General features: G+C 45.8%; 1 protein-coding gene across 5 annotated transcripts in view; it reads right to left on the bottom strand.

Moving 5' to 3' along the window:
• The window catches only part of EPB41L1 (erythrocyte membrane protein band 4.1-like 1), a 203,199-nt gene extending 186,757 nt beyond the window's left edge, over positions 1–16,442 (bottom strand). For all 5 annotated transcript variants that reach the window (XM_015413410.1, XM_015413408.1, XM_015413409.1 and 2 more), the window contains exon 1: positions 15,824–16,442. The gene's annotated coding sequence lies outside the window, so the exon portion shown is untranslated. The remainder of the gene's footprint in view (positions 1–15,823) is intronic.
• Positions 16,443–19,050: the final 2,608 nt, after the last annotated feature.

Below are 19,050 nucleotides of genomic sequence, written 5' to 3' on the forward strand. Positions count from 1 at the left end.
CAGCATGAATGCAGCACAGAATGATGAGAGTTGGAGAAGCAGGAAAGGGGTCAAGAGTAACAACAGAGGGTAAAGCATAGAGTTGCCAACCTCCATGTAGTGGCTGGGGATTCCCTTGGAGGAAATGGCCGCTTTGGAGGGTAGACTCTATGGAACCATATCCAACCTGAGCTGCCTCCCCAAAGCTGGCCTACCACCCCAGGCTCTGCCTCCACATCTCCAGGAATTTCCCAAGCCAGTATAAAGCAGCAAGACAAATAAGGAGGGGTCACCAAAGGTGGGTCCACCCTATCAATATTTGCTTCTCTTCCCATCATTAGTGCACCTGGCAGTTTGACAAGAGAAATGGGGGGAAATGCACTCAGGTGTGTTTTCAGTTTCTCCAGAGCAGACCCACACATCTTGTGATCCACCAAGATAAAACACAAGAGGGTGACAGTCTGACTTGCAAAGACCGGTGGGGGGGTAATTGGGCCCCAGTGACCTACATTTGGCTTGGTGAGTCATAAACTGTGCTGGCCTGCCTAGAAGTACCAATTTGGAGGCTTTGATCCTGGCCTGCTATCTGACAGTGACCGGAGAATCATTTCGGTTTGAGGTGCTTGTAACTCTCTACCTTCTATGCAACTCTTGAAACCAATGCTGAATGGGTGAGCGTGTGTGTGCCCCAGCAGAGGACATCCTGCCCTGCTGGGAAGTATTGATTTACAACACAGCAGTGGCAATATTGTTCTGTAGTCATTTTACTCCAGTTTGCAAACAGGCATTTGAAAACAGACGGACACACTAGCGTCTGTGTCTACCCCCCCAGTTTAAAAAAAAAAGAAAGCAAGTGACATATCAGATACAACCTCATGCCATTAAATCCAAATTTCCGTGGAGAAGCAGCAGAGAAAACACAGCTTCTCTGCATTACAGAAAAATCTGGAACAGAAGAAGGCTGTTCCTGTGACATGTACTAAAGAGAATAGGAGGAAGGGCAGAAAAGATTATGCGAGAAGCTTAATTGCTGGAATAAATAATCTTTATATCCCACCACCAAGCCAAAAACAGCTACATAGAGCTTGCTGACACAACCCTTGATACCCAAGGTGGTTATTAATTCAGTACTTTGAATCACAAGTCAGCATGTTTGGGTACGCTTCTTTATACAGCCAGGCTATATTACTGTTAGTTACAATGTCAAAAATAACCGATTTGTTCCTAAGTCACATACCTCAAAATTTATGTAGAAAACTGGAGAACAAGTTTTGGAGCAAGTAAATCAGTTTTGTTATTTGGGTGTCTATTTCCAATCAAATCTGTCATGGAAAGTCCATCCGGAAAATGTGCAGGAAAAAAAGGCTTGGATATCCACTAAGGCTATAATCCAATTCTTTTTCAGTAAGGGCGGGCAATATCTTGCGGTATTCAACTCTAAAGTAGTAACGATCTTATGTTCTTATGTTCTTATTAAAGTAGTAACACAGATGCTATAAGGAGCTCCAGTATGGATAGAAGGCTAACAGGAATCACTAGATTATCTCTTAATAAATTTCTCTGTAAGATTGCTGGGATTCCAGGTTGTGTAACAGGAACTACGCTCTGGTTAGAACTGGGAGTTCACTCTTTGGAAGTAGGAGCCTGGGCTGCTGCATTTTGCATGTGGTTGAAGGTGGTCTTTGATAAGACTGGTTATTTTTCCTTGTTGAGGGAGGATTCTTATGTAAGTCCTTGGATACAATTAATTGAATCTAAACCCCCCTTTTTGGAAATGCAGATCGAAGACCTCAGGTCATCAGGAACGGAAGCTGCCTGAATGTCAATTCTGAGTCGTTTGCATGAACTAGAATCCCTGAGCTCTTATGAAAGAGCACATAGAGTTCGCTCCCCTTTTTATCTAGGTTTGTCATATCCAAAGGCCTCTCCTGAATATTTAAAATATTTAACTGTTCGACAATATAGTAGAGGGTTTATGTCAGCCAGATTAAATGTGATACCTTCTCAAGTAATGGATGGTCATAAGACGCTTCCTTACTTGAATAGATTATGCTTGTGTCAATTAGAATGAATTGATACATTGGAGCACTGTCTCTTGGAATGTGTGTTTTACTCAGATATAAGAGAATGATGGATTTTGCCACTTCTTCAAGGGAGAGAGAGTGTTCCTAGCAGGTACTGAACACAATGACACGTGGCTGTTGCAAAGTTCTTTTCCCAGGTTATAGCAAGATATAATAGTATGAATAAATAAATGAGTATCTGGAGTCGGGTTATTAGGATTGTTTTTAACTTTATTACTGTCATACTGGTCAAGGCCATTGGGTCGAATGAGTAGTTTTATTCAAGTAAGCCTAAGTATTATATACTGTGTGTCTCTGTACAACTATCTTGATTTACTTTTAACAAAAGTTAAAAGACAATCCATAATCTATTATAGTTTTTAAAACTAAACAAACAGGAAATCAATCAACAGAATAAGGGATGTGGCCAAAGGTGAGTAAACAGACATGTGGTTGTTTTTTTAACTGGTACTCAAAGGGAAACAAAGCAAGAACCTGGCAAATATGTCCAGGGAGACACATATACAAAACCAGGGTACCACCACAGAAAAGGCCTCACTTCTCATTGCTAGCCAACTCATTTCTGGTGAGGCTTTGCTCTCAATGCCTAGAAGATCTTCAGGCATGGGAAGTTTCATGTGAAATCAATTCCTAGGCCAATTTGGTCTTTAAAAGTTTGCAGCCAGCACTTTGATTTGCGCTTAGTGAGTAAATGTAAGAAAGAAAGATGGGATCAGTAAAGATCTCTGAAGAATTATGGAGAGGTGGAAAAAACCTGCGGATACCACACTGAAGTAGAGAAAGAACATAAATGTGAAGCTAGCGTGCTACACTGTGCATTTGTACGTACAGCATAACAGGAACATAGCATACCACCTAAAGCAGCTAAAAAAATAAACATATCTTGAAGATCTTGAAAGTGTCAAGCTTAAATGTTCCTCAAAACAAATTTGTCACCATAATAATATTTTCCAAAATACACTTTTGGAGGTTGTACTACACAATCCAAAAGAGTCGAAAACCAAAGTACTTTGACCTGCACTGTGATATAGGTTTGTAAAGCCTCGAGTGGTTTTGGATTCAATGAGCTGGTTCCTTGCCCGCAATCCTCCATTAAACTTTCATCCCTAGTGGAAAGTCCAACAAAAATAAAAGTTTGGGGAGAAACATTCAGTGATATCATTCACCTCATGGGTGAACACCAAACAAATTTCCTGACCAGCACTGGTAAAAATTAGATCATCCATAATATTTCAAGATTCTGTCCTTTTGATATATAGGACACAGTCAATATTGTCATTTCATACCTAACTTCAAGGCAGGATGTTTGGAGCTTCGAACAGGATGACTGAGAAAGAGAGCTGGTGTGGTGCAATGGTTAGAGTGTAGGATTAGGATCTGGGACACCCAGGTTTGAATCCCCACCCATGCTTGCTGGGTGACCTTGGGTCAGTCACTCTCTCCCTCAGCCTAGCCTACCCCACAGTGTTGTTGTGAGGATGAAATGGATGAGAGAGGCCATTTCGCATCCCCATCGGGGAGACCAATCAGGTATAAAATAAAATGGCTAGCAACCATGTTTTCAATATAAATGCTCCAGACGTGGCATGTCCTGAACCTACATTTCTATGGATTTAAAAGCATTTGCTTCTACAGAACTGAATTAAGGTAGCTCCTACAATACTACTTTTTAAAGAAAAAATCTAATAATAGAAATCCCATACCAAAAAAAAAATAATTCTTCACACACATACACTGTCACCTCTACAACACCACTAAATCTTTCACTAAAAGACAGAGCTTTGTACCATCCACACAGATATGATGAAAACACAGGTCTCTTTGACCAAAACAAAATTTCATGAACAGTGGCCACTGCAAAAAAAAAAAAGCCCTATTCCACATTCTGTTACAACTGATAAGAGTATAATGAAGATTCCTTAAGTTGGACTTTTGAAGATGTGAAGATGTTAAGGAGTAGAAAGGGAGAGGCATGCCCTACAGCATGCAGAACCCAAGGCTTCTAGGAGCAATACTGCTCAAAACTATCCTTCTGAGTTGAGCCCAAGAAACTAATAGTTAGCCAGAGCAGCTGCTGTTTACATAGCCTCCAAATCCTGCCAAAATGGCCTCTAGAACATTCTTCAAGGACAGCTGCACATAGACTGCATTACAGTAATCATTCCGAGAGGTTACACATAAGCATAAACTATGGTTGCCAAGTCCTCCTACTCCAGCTTGCCAGATTAGACAAATATGATAAAATGTCCTGGTCACGACTGTCTCCCAAGAATCCAGCAGCAGCACAAATATCCAGCAAGTTGGACTGCTCCTAATGCAGACCAACACAGCTACCCACCTGAAAATATCCAACAGTAACCCCAAACTGTGTACCTACTCAACCAAGACAGACCCCCCCCAGCCACTGTCATTTCAATCTTATCTGAATTCAACCTCACCATACCCACCTGCACCCTGCTATCCATGGCTGTCTGTTCCACTAAGCTCAATGGGACTTACACCCTCTCTGGAGCCTGAAACTAGCAACACCCACAACGAAGTTTGGTTCAGGGAAAGGGAAACGGAACAGCAAATGCAGACAGTTGTTAAAAACACACACAACTTGTTTTGCTCTCCAGTACTACAAACACGACCCCATATTAAAGTAGCAAAGGATTAGAACCTGTTTCTATTGTAAGATTCTTCAGCAGGGGTATGAGGAAAGAAGAAACATCACAGGCTTCCAAACTACCCAACTGCACACACCGTGCTACCTGGCACCAACAGGAGCTATCGCCAGCAGAAACAGTGCCAAATCAATAGTGCATCTAATTAGCGCCCCTTAATTGCTTCTATTGTTCATTCAGATCCAAAGTCTCACCCAAATGTAGCATCAGAAATTACAGCAGTCTGTCAGTATCCTCAACTTTCCATGACCATTCTACCTGCTCACTCTCTTCAGGTTTGCCTCTAGGACTTGCCACATTTCTAACCCCCCCTCTCGAGAGAAAACAGAAGGGTTTCCATTTCCTCTCCACCTTGAAAACTCACATCTCTCCAACTTCAGATCAGTGTTCCCTCTAAGCTGAGTTAGTGTGAGCTAGCTCACAGATTTTTAGCCTCTGGCTCACACATTTTTGTCTTCGCTCAGGAAGGATGGCTCCAGAGCAGACTGACTTATGCAGCAGCCAAATTGCTCGCTCACATCTTTAATGCCAGTGGCTCACAAAGTAGAATTTTTGCTCACAAGACTCCACAGCTTAGAGGGAACATTGCTTCAGATGCTCTCCCCTGCCCTGATAGATTCACCCCTGGCTGCCTCTATCCAAACCAATCCTGTTTTCCACAGGTACCGGCAACAAACAAGACTAGTCTATCACAAAGAGAGGTGTCATTAAAATGCACAATGGGGGTTCTGTTTGGCCTTCCCCCCCCCCACGCCCGTTTGTAGTGAACTGTCTCCTGTAACGGCTCCCCCCAGCCCGCCAAGGTGCCGTTCTCTTCAAGAGCCAGCAGAAGGGAAAGAAAAATCAAAGCTAAAAATATCCACTGAAAGGTGTCATGGCAGAGACAGGCTTAGTACGAGGCAGGGTGGGGAGTTTCATGAATTTATTATGAGCCCCCAGAGAAGCTTCAAAACAGCCTTTGATCTCTTCCTTTCCCCATTTATTCAAATTTTTAAAAGGAGGAAAAAAACAGAAGGGTGGGTAAGAGAAAGAAAAACAACATTTCCTTTGTGCAGCAGAAACCTGCTCCTCCCTGTGTATTTGCATTCCTGGCTGATGCACAATGGATAGTGCCACCAAACATACACCCCTCATCTCTCCCTTTAGGTACAGCAGAGGGAAGGAGGGGGAAAAGGGAACATATGGTGAGCAATGATGAATGAAAGTCCATTCAATTCTGCAGTACAGTGGCTGGGACGGGATTATGCAAAACAAACCAGAATTCAAATATTAACTTACATTAAGACCAATCAAATGATACACAACTGTGTGTGCGAGTTGTTGAGTTCATCACAATTCTCCATCAGGCTCAATATTACCAAAAAAAAATGGTTTAAAAGAAAAATGGAAATTCTCCAGGACATGACGGTAAATCCGGGTTGAGTCTGCATTGTCCGCAGAGTTGCTTCTGGCTTCAGGTTACGCCCAGCTCTTTGGATCAAGAGACAATAAATCTAGACCTCCAAAGGAATTGTTAAAAATCCCAGCCATTGGAATGGCACTGAATTAGCCTGGAGCTTTTTCCCCAAAGGTTTCCATTCAAAGGTTGATGGAAGCAGCACCTGAGATATTCTGAATAAATGAAGTATAGACACAGGAGTAAGCACTATCAAAGGAATACAATTAATTAAGAAGCAAGCCTTAGGTCTATTCAGAAGTATTCAATGGGGTTTACTCCCAGGAGAGTGTCCTTAGTGTTGAAGCCTTAGTTGTATTAAAGCTTTTTACTATGACAAGGGAAAGGTTCATAAGCTTGGGGCAGAGAACCTGCTTTCCTTGGCTCATTCTCTGGAATCCCGAATTACAGGATCTCAAGCAGCAGGTGCTAGGGTAGGCCTCAAAACTGACCCTGAGAGTAAACAATGCAGAGCTAGATGGATCTACTGTCCAACTTAGGATAAGATACCTTTATGTATAGACTCTTAGTACCACGACACAGTTGCAGTAGGCTGTCTAAAGCAGGGGTGTCAAACATAAGGCCCCGGGGCCCAGAATCAGCCCATCCAGGACTATTAAGCGGCCCGCGAGCAGCTACAGCAAAGGAGGGAACAGGAGACTGCTTGGGAGGGGAGAGGGCAGAGCCGTTCTAATAGTGGCTTCAGTGTGGCGGAACAACCTTGTCTGCAGCAGTCAAGCAGTGGTGGGAGTGTCTGCCCAGTGCTGCACCGCTGACTCTCCAGCCTGCCCACGTGGGCTTGGCTTTGCACACACACCCCTCCCAGCCCATGAGGCCTCACAGTGAGGATACACCAACTCAGAGCTTACCAGCTGCTGTCCTTTATACAGTTTATATCTATGGTACCTGGCGTTGCCTTTTATGGCATACATGGCCCGGCTGAACAAAGTGACATTTATGTCAGATCTGGCCCTTGTAACAAATGAGTTCAACACTTCTGGTCTAAAGTATTCAGACTATTGTCAGAAAAGGTTTTCTATTCAAGATGATGAAATTATCTCCCTCTCTCAAGGAGACTGATACAAGACATATGGAAGGAAACCAAACTCCTGTGGCCTTTGCAACCCAAGTGAGTACCCCTAAATCGCCAGACCATCCCTTTCAGCAACTAAAACCCCAAAAAAGATAATCAAGGGCCACAGTAACAGGTTTGCTTCTAAGGACAGAGCATGACATCTCTTCTGCTTTTAACAGGAGAGCATGGATAGGCCAGGAAAGCCCAATCTTGTTAGACCTTGGCTGCTAAGCCTGGTCAGCCCTGGTTAGTACTTGGATGGGAGACCACCAAGGAAGTCCAGGGTTGCTACACTCAGGCAGACAACAACAAACTGCCTCTGTTCATCTTTTGCCTTGAAAACCTACAGGGTTCACCCAGTCAGCAGCAACTTGACAGCAGTTTCCACTACGAAGCTCTAAAAACTCTCCAGTTCACTGCAAGGGCTGCACAGTACAGGCACAGCCCTAAGAAAAGCAGCCACCAGCCCTGCAAGCAAGCATATTTTCAGGATTTTGTCCCTAACCCTTGCACTGTTTGGGGTGAGGATTGTCTTTGTTCTGCAAATACAATTGCTGATTCAGCGACATCAGACTGCTCCAAAAAGAACAGGCTTTTCAGCTACATTTGTCAGACTCACTAGGGAAGTACACTTTCATATATTTTTATGGGAGTAGCAAATTTACACTTGTACATGTGTGCATTCCACAAACACTACCAACAATAAAACTGAGTTTGTCCCCCCCCCCCCACACACACACTGTTTTCCTATGTCTCAATTTCAATCACCCTAATCCAGAAACCTTGATTGCACCCTAATCCAGAAACCTTGATTGCAATTTGCACATTGATGGCTCCAGTCAGAACACACAGCTCCTTTGCTTGCAGTAGCTGACCTAATAATTTCAGTGGAAGGGTGCACAAAAGCCACCTCCTCCACAGAAGTGGATGAAATCAGCCAACGAATGTTCACCAGATATGGAGCTCTAGATCACAGATAATGCCATTAAATTGGGGATGAGTTTGTATATGAAAAGGGGGGAGCCCCTATAGACAGCTTCTATTGTGCCCAGCTTCTCCTTTAAGAGTTACAGTATACGATACATACACAAGCATCAACATAATGAAGGGCTCAACTAAGTAATGAAAATATCCCACAGGTAACAAAACACCAGAAAACAGATTACTGAGGTCCAAAGCTAAGCCATGCCAAAAAGATTCTGTACCCACCCTAAGAAAAACATAGTCTCAAAGAGCTACAAATGGTACGATCCTTTTAATGAAAAGTTTAAAATATTTAATATATATTTTAATCAAACCTCATAAACAACTGAACCGTTTCCAAGAAACAAGCACATAAAAGCACAATACAGAACAGAGATTGCCAACCTTCTGGAGACTGTGGGTACTACTGGAATTCTGAGAAGAGATGGCTCCTATGGGGGCAGGAACCAATCAGAAAATGTTGGGCTGTTCTAAGCCAAGCACCCTCTCTATGAGGGAGGTAGCTCCTTCCCAATAGGAGCCAGCCAGTTTGTTGTAGTGGTTAGGAGCACAGACTCTAATCTGGGAGAACCGGGTTTGATCCCCCAGTCCTTCACATGCAGCTGCTGGTATGACCTTGGGTCAGTCATAAGTTCTTTCAGAGCTGTTTTCTCAAGGGCAGTTCTCAAAAGAGCTCTCTCAGCCCCAGCTACCTTACAGGGTGTCTGTTGTGGGGAGGGGAAGGGAAAGGGATTATAAGCCACTCTGAGACTCCTTTGGGTAGTGAAGGGCAGGGTATAAATCCAATCTCTTCTTCTTCTACTACTCCCTGCAGACACAGAGGTGATGCTTTATAGGCTCTTCTGAAGCACCTCCTAGTCCACCGACTAGGAAAGATGGAAAGCCAGGACTGGCTGTTTGCTCCAAGGAAAGCGATGTTTTGGGGAAGAAAGGTGTGGGTGCCAGGAAACACATCAACAGGTGCCCATGGGCACCACATTAATGATCCATGATACAGAACCACAAAAAACAGGGCCAAAGACGACATCGTATGTCATCAGAACCACTCAATAAATAGCATTAAAGCACCTTTAAGAGGTTCACCTAACCCTGTTTTTTTAAACGTAATGACTAAGGCTGAAATTTGAAGAGGTGGGGAATGCCTCAAAGAAGAGGAGCTTTTAAGTGCCATTTCCCTCACATAGGTCTACTTTTGGCACTGGTGGTGAAACAACACTTGCCCATACTTTACCGTCACGCCTTAGCAATAAGAAGCATCCAAATGACTTGTGTGGTTCTTGGGGGGGGGGGTGTGAAGAAAGAAACAAAATCAAACGCCTCTGTTTCCAAGGGACTACATGAATATGGTTGGCAAGTCTCAGTTTTACGGGTGGAAATTTAGACCCATTCATGTCAACACTGCAGCACCAGTTTCGTCACTTTCCGCAGAGAAATCCTATGGTATGCAACTCCCTACCTTGGAAAACACAGAGGTCAGTAAGGAGAGACACACACAAACACTGCTGTTCTTCTACAGCAACTGAAAAAACAAGACACACTGGTTCTCATCTCTATGAGCCAAGAGTTTAATCAGTCACCGATCTGTGCACCACCGCTCAGGAGCCAGCCTACAGTCAGGGCCTCACTCTCAAAAGGCACCTTCCTTGAGAAGATGTATGTGCTCCCACAGCAGCACTAATGACTGCAAACGTTTCATCACTATTTATAGAAAATGCCTGATTTAATGCCTCCATTACTACCCAAAGTTGCTGTTAAAGCAATAAACGCAACACAGTGATTGTAAACAGAACAGACAAATGTTTCACCATCACCAGTAGTTGCTGGGGCAAGAAGGGGGCACAAGGGAGGCATACGCCAGGCACGAAGATGAACAGCCCAAAAGTAAAGAAGCCGTCGATACTGTTTTTTCTAGTAGCTGCCATTCAGCTCTGAACCAGAGAAGACAAACCTCCACCAGGTATGAAGGAATGTCTTGGGTATGTGTCAGCAAAATGCACATCATAATTATGTTGCTCAGATCATACCATAAATACCTGTGCCATTTTACAACAATACAGGACACCCAGGACTCTGCCCTGAGGCGCTTACAATCTGAAATTTGCCTTTAGGGAAAAAAATAAAACAGGACGGAAGGATGAGCAGAAGGAGAATATTGTTGATTTCAGTTATGGGAACTTTTGAGCCTTGTTGGTCTGGGGTGCAGAGTGCCCCTTGACTATAGAGTGAGGAGGCTGGGGGTGAGGCACCAGATTCATACACCTGAGGAGTCCCCAGACTTGCAGAACCCTATATTGTAGCCTTGGCTGGCTCCACTGGGTGAATTTTTTGATCCACACATCAGCCAGCCCCTGGCTAGTAGATACAACGATAAAGACAGACCGTACATAGGAAGAACAAATTTAGAGTCCAGTGGCACCTTTAAGACCAACCAAGTTTTATTCAAGGTACAAGCTTTCATGTGCATGCACAGTTTTTCAAATACACTGGAAGGAAAGTAAGGTTCAAACTTATAGACAGGGGCTGTAAGTTTGAACCTTACCTTCCTTCCAATGTATCTGAAAAAGTGTGCATGCACACCAAAGCTTACACCTGAGAGCCAGTTCGGTGTAGTGGTTAAGTGCGCAGACTAATCTGGGAGAACCGGGTTTGATTCCCCACTCCTCCACCTGCACCTGCTGGATGACCTTGGGCAAGCCATAGTTCTGATAAGAGCTGTTCTTGAAAAAAACAGCAGTTTCTGTCAGAGCTCTCTCAGCCCCACCTACCTCACAGGGTGTCTGTTATGAGGAGGGGAAGGAGTTTGTAAGCCACTCTGAGTGAAGGGCGGGGTATAAATCCAATCTCTTCTCTTCTACTTGAATAAACCTTTGTTGGTCTTAAAGACACCACTGAACTCTAAATTTGTTCTACTGCTTCAGACCAACACAGCTGGCCACCTGGATCTATGTACAAGGGAAGGTCTCCCTGGGAAGTGGAATGCATCTTTTTTGCACCATAAATATGAAAGATATCTTCACATAGGATTCCTGTCAAGCAGGGCACATTTTACCCTAACCACAGGTGTCTATATGGGCAGCACTTTACTTTCTTCCACTATGTGAACAATTACTCTATTTCTGGATGGAAACAGAGCATATACTGGTATGGCAGCTACCACTACTGAGTATCTATTTTGCTCCCTTGCACCAATCTGCTGTACCATTCCTTAATGTGCAAGAAGCAGAAGGAAATCACACTGATGTACACACAGAGATGCATGTGTGCTACCCAAATGCATGGAGAAGGCGGCAGCAACCCTAACACACGCCTTTACAACACAAAGATGCTCTCTTCATTCTCACACGCAGTGTAGTTCAATGAAACCTGCAGTTCCGTGAAACTTGCAATGCACAAGTCTATTAAACGGACACACACACACTCCAAATAGTTACTCAAGTAAGCAAACAAACAGCCTCTAAGCCAGTGACTGCAAAAAAGGGAGGCTGCCAAATGCCTGCTATATTAAAAAGAAAGAATTTCCCACATACTTCTCCTTTTGCTCAAGTTGTTGAGCCTTAACTTGTTTGAAGAATGACAGAGAGAATGCCACAGAGGCTGCTACACTATACCCACGCATGCAGAGCTTTGTTGCACACAGCCACAGATATCAAAAAGCAAGCAAAAGACATAAAAAAAAGTTTGACAAGTCAAGAACTCTTCAGTAGATTACAGGGAAGAGAGAAGCAAGAGCCCTCTCGGTTATGCCACATGCTCAGTGCTCAAAGCCTCACAATACTACGGGCACATGCATATTTAGAAGCAAGCACATGATGGCTATTATCTTGAGCAGGTTAGGTACAATTCGGTTCTTCTCTCAAAAAAGCTTTCTGTAATACGCAAAATGACTGCCACAAAAAAGGATCAGAGTCAAAGATCAAGTATCCCTAAAAGCTCTTTAGTCCAACTTTATGCACCATCCCTGATTGATTCACACCATGAAGCATTCAAGTCACAACTAGGAAACTGCAGCAAGCAGTGCACTGCAACAGTGAGACAGCAGGAAGCATTAAGTTGTTCCAAACACCAGTTATTGCCAGGCCAAGGATGGAGGAAGACAGATGCAGATATAATCTTAACTATTTTGGCAATGTGAAATACCAAATGAATTCAATGCACAGATTTCTATGCAGAGTGACTTCTGCAATCTGCCATCCTCTAAGTTTATTGTTTCAGTGGGTCTATCACCACACAATTTAGTTTGTAAGTCACTGTGTTTTGGAAAACCTACTTGTGTAAAGCAGGGCGACCACAAAAACGTTCTGAGGTTTGGCTCTGTCAGACAACAAGAGGGCCACATAAGGCAATCATCTAGCTATAGGGTAACATAATTGCCAGAATTCTCAAAACAGACGTGGGTGGGATACCAAGACATTTTGCTCTGCTACTACAGAACAGAAATGTTTTAAAGAGATCAAATGTTTTAAAGAGATCAAATTACTACAGCAAGAAAAATAAAAACAGACATGTGGACTGAAAATCAGGGGGGAGAGATTTGTGACAGCAAGATTCGTACATGCTCAATACCCCAAACAAGTTGCAAAGCGGACACTGTAAGGAAATGTGAAAGAGATAAAACGCTTTGGAAATATTCACATGACAAACCATCTCCAGCTCCCCTCATTTGAGACACATAATACTGGGTAGCATGCTTACCGGCTTCAATTTACATAGCAAAAGTGGTCAATAGCCAGATAAAGATTTGAAACATATACCATAAATAATGCCATAGTGAAAAATCCCCATGCAAAGAAGCCATGCTTTATAGCACAGAAAGAGGTTCAGCATCTACTACCTACATCTTTGATTAGCTAACCATACATGATACCACTAAGGTAGTGCTCATCACCCATGCTCATTTCTTACCATCTGATGCTTAAGTAATAGTAACCAAATCATCCAGGGATCTATTCCAAGTGATTACCTATGTACTCATCTTTTAATGCAAATTACTTTTTCTGAAATCAGCAGGCCTGTAAACAAACTGTTCAAAGCAAGTATCAAAGGATAGATTTCCCCATCCCAGAATGCTTTGGTCTCACCCCCCCCCCCAAAAGCAGTTTGTCTGCAGCACAGACATCTTTTTAAAAAGTCACAAGGGACCTGCCACACAGCCCCTTGTATTCATATGGCACAATAATAGACGTCAGCAACTTAACTTCTTGGCTAAATCGGTGAATCCATTTTATGCATTTCTCAGTATCAAAAACCATGTCAGGGTCTTTGCATCAGAAAAGATCCAAAAGGAAGATCTTACAGCAACAGTGCTTACATTATGAGAAACTCTACTATTATTCAATATGCATTTTTGAGACTGCAAGACATAATAAGCATGATGTGGTTCCTGCCCATAAGGCTGGCACCCTGGGGTCTATTTGAGGAGATCCCAGAGAAGTGTGCAGCCAAAATGTCCAACCAGCACATTGAACAGACACAAGATGGAGCCCCTCCTGGTGTTCCAAGTGACAAAGTGCAACCAGGGGAACAGGGACCGTGAATCACCATTTGCTGAGCCGAGCATGGCAATAGTTCTTTCCGCTGGCCACGTTCCGAAGGGGGCACCCCTTGATGTGCTAGGCTGGTTCATGTGTGTTACACATCAGTGTCCATGATTAAGACACTATGTGGTGTTCAGCAAGCATGTTCCAGTGAAACCACTTCCTTGCAGCATTTACAGGAGTCAGCATTTCTCCTTCACGCTGTTCAGCATTCATTGTGCTCTGCCACATCTCCTGTTCCCTCTAAAGCGGCTTCAGTTCGGTAACTCTACCTTGAACTCCCACAAAGTACAACCAAGACACGCCAAGACATTCATTCACAATAACTATGCTTCCATCTATCCTTTGCCTGTGAATATGCTGTTGAAAAAATTCCCCTGCCTTCCTGACCCTAAGCAGAAGTAAAGCCTATTGTATTCAATGCTCATGCACATGTTTATACAGATTTGTGTTTATAGACTGCAGTCAACAGTCCTTAAGCAAATTTAGGATTACACGATAAGAAACAATGCTCTTTCTATTAACATCACTGGTTTACTCCCCCAGTGCGTTCATCCACATGTAACCCCATCAGGGATGTCAGCGGCTGAGCTACAAGCCTCACCCCTTCTAACAAGCTCAAAGACTTTTTAGAAGTTAATCACAGCTAGCCATTTATAAAAGGGGGGGGGTGAGCACACTTCAGTCCTCCGTCCTAAAACCCATTGCCTTAAGGGACAAGCCTGTTTGGAAAGGTTGATTAATCTCGATGGAGCCCAGGCAGTTTAAAGGCTTCGGATCCCAGCCACTACAGATGCTGGGATTTGGGCGTGGCAGTCGAGCTCATATTCCCCACGTCTTCGGCTAGGGAGAGAGGAATAAGGTCCAAACACCATCTGACCTTCCTAGGGATGCCCTAGCCGACAGAACAGGTGCCCAAGTTGGGCAGCCCAACTATGCAACGGGGGGGGGGGAGCTGAGCAACGCCCTTTGAAGAAAACGATCCGTTCCTATCGAGGTCTTCTGGACTAACAAAACCAGACTGGGTTGTTTGGATCTAGTCCATTCATCTACTAACATTCCGACCGACCGAGGCTATTTCAATGCCTACACCTTTCCTAGCCAAGTCCTTCCCCGACTCTCTTGCACAATACACAAAGCTGTGGTTCTCCCCCCCACCCCCCGCGTGTGTACATACAACTCCACCCTACTAAGAGATAAGAGATTGCGAACACAGGCGCTGAAAAAGCAAGGCACGCCCCCTGGTCTCCTTTCGGGGTGGGTGGGGTAGTCACCGGATCGAGCAAACAGGTTTTACAGAAAAATACACCACCACGATTGTTATCAACACGCACTGCAATTCGCCAGCCGTCCATTCAAGCCCTCCCTCCACCCCGGTGTTTAGAGGCAAGAGTGAAGGCCGAGAGTGCGCCGGAGGGAAGGAGCCAGGCGTGAGCCGAAGCGGAGGAGGAGAATTTCCGAGGGTTTCAAAGACGGGGAATCAAACAGGCAGCGAAGAAGAGCAACAGGGCACGAGAACACCTGAATGCCCGGCGAGGCTGGCTCCCCTCCCCTCGGGAGTCTACTATGCAACGGCAAATGAAGGCCGGGGAAGGCGCTGATTCGCCGCCGAGAGGAAAGAAAGGGACACACCCCTCGCCTCCAGAACAGGAGGAAGATGGGGGCGCTGCACGGGCGGCCACGCGAGAGAAAAGGCGGCGTGGGATGAGGAGGGGACGGCGGCGCAGGAGCCTCCAGCAAAGCCGAAAACGTCACCTGGACGCGGCTTCTGCTAAAAGCGCGGACGGGAAGGGGGGGAGGGGGGGATTAGATGATTGTGAGAAGCACGTACGCAGGATCGGCGCACCCCCCCCCCCCCGCCCGCGGCCTGCAAGCGCTGAACTCTAGAGACCTCCACGTGATCTTTCTGCCTGCCCGGCTCTGCATCAGGGTAGTCTCGCCGGTGGGGCGTCTACCCAGTCGCCCCCCGCTGGATCCGGCCAGAAAGGAAGGCGTACCCAAACAAGGTGGTCGTGGAGAGAGGGAGAAAGGGAGAGGTGGTGGAGGAAGTCGTCGCGACGGCTAACCTGTTTGGAGTAATCCGGAGTCAAGAGTTCCAGCAGTCCAGGGAGACGTTCATCTGGCGAGGAGACTCAAAGGCTTCCCAGCCTCTTTTGCAATTACAAAAAAAAAAAAATGCAAATAGAAAATGGATCGAGGAGGGGGGATTAAAAACCAGCCACTCTCCCCCCCCTGCCGGCGTTCTTCTGCCTCCTCCTCCTCCGTGCAGCAGCGAGAGAGAGAAAATGAATCGAGCTGGCTCGGGAAAGTGGCGGGTAGGGGAGGAGGGAAGGGGGAAAGGCGAAATAATGCAAGGCAGCTGCAGCGGGAGGCAGGAATGAGGGAGCTGGGAAGCGGGAGGGCTGCGAGCTCAGCGAGGGAGGCACGTCATGAGCAACTGAACCAGCCTCCGAGGGGAAAGAAGGGGGGGGAGAGAATATGATCATCTATGAAATGAGACAGCCTTTGGACAGGCTGCAGCCAGGCAGCTCCCGCGTCCCCCCAGCGCTGCAAAGCGGCGGCGAGCCGCTCCTCCGGTGCGGGCAGTCAATCTGCCAGCGGCAGGGAGCTTGGCGACCGGCACCTGTCTGCGCCAGGGATTGTCCGGCCAGCCCTGGCGCACATCGCAGGTGCGAAGCGAGGAAGCTCCCGCTTACAGACTCGCTGGATCCGATTCCGGGCTACCTCCCGACTGCTTCCAGCTCCCTCTGCCAGTCAGAGAGACACACAGACTCTAACCCCTCCCCTCGCAACTCCCTGCTCATTGTTCCGTAAACCAAGGTAGTAAAACGCGCGGGCACGCCCAGATCCACGCACTCCTCGAGGTTACTATAAAGTCACCAGAAAGGGAGGGGAGGACTCACGATTTTACGCGTTTGTAGGGCTACGAGTTGCGAAGGGAGGCTCTTTGCAGTGCTTGAAGTCCTCTGCAGTTCTGTCATTGGCAAAGCTCAGTGCCTTCGGGTCCCTGTTGCATGTTTGCTTTCAAGCGTTACAAGGATGCAGCGCCCCTGTGAACATAGCGGCTTGGACTGAAGGAGAGAGAGTGACTTGCCTGAAGCCTTTCAGGGCAAGGGCATAAACTATGGGGAGGGAGCAAGGCTCAAGGCCCCCCCCGCGCTTTCTGGAGGGGACAACCCCCCTGCCAGGTAGCATTATGAAGCTGTTTCAGGCTGGCGGGTTCTCAAGTTCAGTCAATCCTGTTTGCAGCGATTTAACAAGTTCCTAGGAGGCACAGGGCTGGTTTTGTTTGTTTTTGTAAAGATAAGAAGGGGAGGGACCTTCGGATAATACCGTCTGTGAAGAAACAATAGAGAAAGAGCGTGGAAGAGGGAAAGGAAAGATGAATCCACCTAGCAATCACAAGGCCTCAATGGTGGGACTGAAGAATATATTTCTTGTAGTCTGCAACACAAAACTGTGATGTAGGTACAGCTAGATTGGAGTCCAGTAGCACCTTAGAGACAAGATTTGGGGCGTCTGAGCATTTGAGAGTCAAGGCCTTCGTTAGTATCTGATGAAGGGGGCATCAGCTCTCAAAATCTCATACCCCGAAAATGTTGTTGGTCTCTCAGGTGCCATTAGAGTCCAGTAGCACCTTAGAGACAAGGTTTGGGGCGTATGAGCGTTTGAGAGTCAAGGCCTTCGTTGGTATCTGATGAAGGGAGCATCAGCTCTCAATCTCATACCCCGAAAATCTTGCTGGTCTCTCAGGTGCCTAGCTGTTCTACTGCAGGTAAACACGATTATCCTCTGAAACTCTCTAGAGGAAGAGTTGGTTTTTGTACTTGGCTTTTCTCTACCCAAAGGAGTCTCAGAGCGGCTACAGTCGCCTTCCCTTCCTCTCCCACGAAAGACACCCTGTGAGGTAGGTGGGGCTGAGAGAGCTCTGACAGAAACTGCTCTTGAGAGAGCAGCTCTGAGAGAACTGTGACTGACTCAAGGTCACCCAGCTGACTTAATGGGCAGGAGTGGGAAATCAAACCCAGTTCTCCGGATTAGAGTCCACTGCTCTTATCCACTACACCATACTGGCTCTCATGTAAGTAATGGGTCAAGAGAATTATGGTTTCCATTCTCAGATGGAATACTAATAGCATAATTACTATGTCCTGGTGGCTGTGCCTTAGAGAAAGAAACAGTCCAGTCTCCATTTTATTTTAGCTATGGGTGTGGAGGAGTGTTACCAAGGACCTCCTTCCTACCTAGATGTCTGCTGTCTGCCCTGATTCCATCCTGGCTAAATTTGCCTTGGCAGCCATGTTAGGAGCTAGCAATGCTTTGCTTTGGTGAAGGTGCAGTCAAGGCTCTCCTCAGGCTATGCTAATGAGTGGCCAAAACCTTGGGCAGGATTCACTGACAGGACATCTGCAGTGGGACTATGACATCTTGTGATTTGGACATTGTGCCTCTGTTGACACATCCCAAGACTGCATTAGCCTTTTTTGCTGCTGCATCCAGTGACTGCTCATATTTAGCTTACAATCCACCCATACCCCAAGTTAACACACACTGCTCCCCAGAAGTGTGTCCCCCATCCATTATGAATGCTTGCCTTTTTTGTTACCCAGATGTAGAAATATGCACTTATCCTAGTTGAATTTCATCTTAATCTGTCCACTTTTCCAGTGTGTTCAGCTCTTGCTAAGTTCTATATCTTCCAGGGTGTTCACTACTCCTTCCTATTTGGAAGTCATCTGCAAATCTAATGAGTAGTACCTCCACCCCCTCATCCAGATCATTTATAAAAATATTGAATATTGAAGAGTACCACTGATGTAGAAGAGGCTGAAGTGGACCGGTTCTATGAAGACCTACAACACCTCATAGAACTAACACCAAAAAATGATGTCCTCCTCATCATAGGGGACTGGAATGCTAAAGTAGGAAGTCAAAAGGTAACTGGAATAACACACAAGTTTGGCCTTGGAAAGCAAAATGAAGCAGGGCAAAGGCTAACTTTGGTCCCTGCCACACGGCAGAAAAAAACCCGGGCAAAGTGCGGCTAATCAGAGCCGCACCAAAATAGAGACGCCGCGACAGGATCCCACGGATCCCCTGAGCCGCGGCGCCATTGCTCCCCGGCACGATCAGATGCCGGGGAGGAAGCCATGGTCGGGAGGGGGAGGCTGCCGAACTGCGCATGTCTGAGCATGCGCAGTTCGGCCAGGAGCCGGGGCCGTCCTTGATGCGGACTTGCCGTAAGAACCACCTCGGTAGGTGGTTTATTTTTGCCGCAGCGTTTTGGGCGGAA

This window comes from Gekko japonicus, unplaced genomic scaffold, assembly GCF_001447785.1.
Source record: "Gekko japonicus isolate JY-2015 unplaced genomic scaffold, Gekko_japonicus_V1.1 scaffold79, whole genome shotgun sequence".
Classification (NCBI taxonomy): Eukaryota; Metazoa; Chordata; class Lepidosauria; order Squamata; family Gekkonidae; genus Gekko; species Gekko japonicus.